The sequence below is a fragment of the Arachis duranensis genome, chromosome 5 (genome assembly GCF_000817695.3).
Source record: "Arachis duranensis cultivar V14167 chromosome 5, aradu.V14167.gnm2.J7QH, whole genome shotgun sequence".
NCBI classification, from domain to species: Eukaryota; Viridiplantae; Streptophyta; class Magnoliopsida; order Fabales; family Fabaceae; genus Arachis; species Arachis duranensis.
This window is the reverse complement of record NC_029776.3, coordinates 86,377,635-86,381,617: the sequence shown is the minus strand read 5'-3', so window position 1 is coordinate 86,381,617 and position 3,983 is coordinate 86,377,635.

The window sequence follows — 3,983 nt, the reverse complement described above, 5'->3', positions numbered from 1 at the left end:
TAGTGGTATTTGTAAATTAAATAATAATATTACTTAAAAAGAAAAAAATATTTTATAATTTTATTGATAATTGTTCTAGATTATTTATGTGTATTCACTTAGAAATAAAGATAAAATTTTTAAAAATTTAAAAAATATAAAATAGAAGTAAAAAATACGTATGATAAGAAAATAAAAGTTTTTTCATAGTGACATCGAAGTGAAGAATATTTTTTTAATGAATTTGATAATTTTTTGAATTACATGGTATTGTGTATGAATCTTTTGCTTCATATACTCTGTTACAAAATAGTTTAGCAGAAAGAAGAAATCATACTTTAGTGGATATATTAAAGAGATACAACCTTTTAAAAATGATGTATATTTAAAATACTATATTTTTAATTAGGTAAAGAGACATAACTCTTTAATAATGGTATATATTTAAAATATTGTTTCTATTGACAATAGAAGATTCACAATAATTTATATATATATGACAAATTATAATTACTGTATACAATATATATAAATAAATCCTTGTCCACTATTTAAAAAAAATGCTAGTCAAGTGTGTATTTTAATTATTAAGAATTTATTTTTATTCAAAAAAATTAAAAAATTTTTATTATTATTAATTAAAAAATTTATTAATTTTAGTATATAATAAAAGAGTATTATCATTAACCCTATAACAACTAAATATAAAAAAATATCTTTTTAAAATATAATCTACTCATACATTAAAACCACAATAAATATAAAATTCTATAATCTTCTTATTTTAATATACCCAACATAATATTATCCATAAACCCTTTTTATTAAATAAAAAATATTATACTTTTTGTTAATTAAATAAAATTTAATTTTAATTTATTATCGTTTATATTAATAATTTATATGTAAAATTTTGAATATTTTATTTTATTTTCTTTCGCTTTTAATAATAAAATAATTATAAAAAACGTTTGCCTTCTTTATTTTTTTTTCAAAATCCAATATCATTATATTTCACAGAAAGAACTAATTGTTTTCATATTACATATAAGAGCAATGTTAAATAATTAATTTTTTTATTAATATCAATTAATTTTTTTTAATATTTTATTTATTTAAAATTCTAGATTTAAATTATAAATTTAAATATTAAAATTGACTAATATTAGTTAACTAAAAATTGAATTTTTTTATTTTTATAATTATATTACGTATACACTAAAATCGATTACTATTAATATAAAATATATAAATATATTAGTGATTAATTTTATTAGTAGAATAGCATTTTTTATTTTTCTTTTTCCTGCCTAAAAACATTTTAATAAAGTCCCTTTCCCTCGCTCTGTTGTCGATCACGCGAATGCCACTTGTAGCATATTTTAACACTTATCATCAACACTATTCCAATGCAGCTGCATCACATAATAAGCAGTTAAGCTGCAACCACACTCATGAAAAGCTTTAATCATGTTATCGAGCATTTAACGTAAAGCTTTTATCCATCACAAAACCGGTCTCTATAAGAAACAAAAATACAAAATACACCACAACCAAATATCAACTCTCAGTTTCAGTGTTTCACCAAAGAAAAAAAATATATATATATATATAAGCAAAATCAAATACTTCCAAAGAACAAAATTCACATTAAACTGAAAGATAGCATTTAATAATCTATCTACAATTTTGACCTTTTTCTTCATCTATATCCGAGTAATGCTACATAAGGAACATGTTGGTACGAATTTTTATTCGACCAAAATTATGGAAGGTCGGAAAGAGGATCCAAAATGCATGAGTTTTGGAGTCATTTCAATTCATTTTTTTAATTAGTTTATTTTGGTTTTATTTACATTTATGTCTTCTTTAATATTGTCCATTACCGTTCTTCCTTGTTCTTTATTAGTTATTGAAAGTTTTTTTTTTTGTGACTTTTAGTTATTGAAAGTTGAATTTACATTCTAGCAATTCAATTTTAATTAAATTTAGTGTTTTAATTCAATGATACGCGTGTTTGATTTAAATTTCTGCTCATCTATCATTTTTCGCACACTTGTGAATAAATTATAAGGTCCACATTCAATTAATAAGTCCGAGTCGAATTACTACAAAAAATTCGTTAGATTTTGTTAAATTTGTCGGGGAATTTAAAAAAAATTATTAGTAATATATTTATTATCAAAATTAACGTCAGATTTATTCTTACTTTTTAAATTTTATCGATAATAATTATCGATAAATTTTTTTTGTCTGTCACTAATGATCAGCAAATTTAATGATAAATATTAACTTTTAATTGACAAAATTTTAGAACTTATTACCATCAGATTTATTTCCCGATTAATTTGACAGTACGTAATCTTAAATTTTAGTTCTTTTAAAAAATTTTGTTTAAAAATTCATATATAATTTTAAATATTTAAATTCAATAATTTTTAAATTAACAAAGATTTAAATTTTATAATATTTTTATAATAATTTATCTATAATTTTTTGAGAAAAGGACAATTTAGTCCTTGACCTTTTAATCCAAGGACATTTTCGTCTTTGAGCATTGGAAAATACATTTAAATCCCTGACGTTCCTTAAAATAAGACCGATTAGTCCCTCCGTCCATGAGCCACCCTCAGAGCGGACGGAAAACGCTGAGATGGCTCCCCTATGCTGACCTGGCTCATTGGCGTTCCTACGTGGCAAGTAAGTGGGATGAAGGTTTTGAAAACGGGACACATTAGTCCCTCTAACACAAAACGACGTCGTTCTGCCCTGGACACATTAGTCCCTAAAACACAGGAGGGGCTTGAGAAATTGGAGTTACACACAGCTCTGCCCTGGAGTTACACACACCCCAATGGTGACGCCACCACCCTCACCACCACCCCCAACCACCATAACAACCACCCTGTTCTGACCCTTCACCTCAAAGACCCCATTTTGGAACAAAATTCAGACACCCTTTTCACACCAACACCAACAATGGCTTCCACAAACTCCACCAACTCCACCGACCCTCTTCCTTCCCCTGATGACATCGCCGCCAAAGCCTTCACAAAACGATTCGACGCACTCATCACGGTTCGAACCAAAGCCATAAAGGGAAAGGGTGCTTGGTACTGTGTCCCAATTTCAGCACAGGATTGAGGCCCGGTTCGGTTCCTTCTTCGCTTCCAATCTCAGTGGTCAACACCGGTTCGAACCATAGCAACAATAGTAGGAAGAGGGCTTCACCAGCATCACCTGTTCCTTATCAAAATCATGCCTTGGCAATGGTGGAGTCTTCAAAGTTTGGTCCTTTTGGTGGTGAAATTGGGTACACTCAGGTGCATGGTAACTCTGTAAACCAGCACCATCATCATAATCAGCATCAGCATCATCAGCAACAGCAGCATTTAGTGCTGTCTGGTGGGAAGAAAGATTTGTGTGCTTTGACTATGTTTGAGGACAGTGTGAAGAAGCTCAAGAGCCCTAAGACCTCACCTGGTCCTGCTTTGAGTAAGGAGCAGGTCAACTCTGCCCTTGAGTTGCTCTCTGATTGGTTGTATGAGACTTGTGGTTCTGTGTCTCTGGCCACAATTGAGCACAGAAAGTTTCAGGCTTTTCTAAGCCAGGTTGGTTTGCCTGCAACAAATACTTTGAGGCGTGAAATCTCAGGTCCAAGGCTTGATGCTAAGTTCAGTGAGGCCAAGGCTGAGTCTGAGGCCAAGATAAGGGATGCCATGTTCTTTCAGGTGGCTAGTGATGGTTGGAAGAATATGAATTGGTATAGTTTGTGTTGTGGTGGTGAGAATTTGGTGAAGTTTGTGGTGAATCTTCCCAATGGTACTAGTGTGTTCCAGAAGGCTTTGTTCACTGGTGGAGTTGTGACTTCCAGTTATGCTGAGGAGGTTCTGTGGGAGACTGTGACTGGTGCCAGTGGAAGTGTTGTTCAAAGGTGTGTTGGGATTGTTGCAGACAAGTTCAAGGCCAAGGCTTTGAGGAACTTGGAGGCTTAGAACCATTGG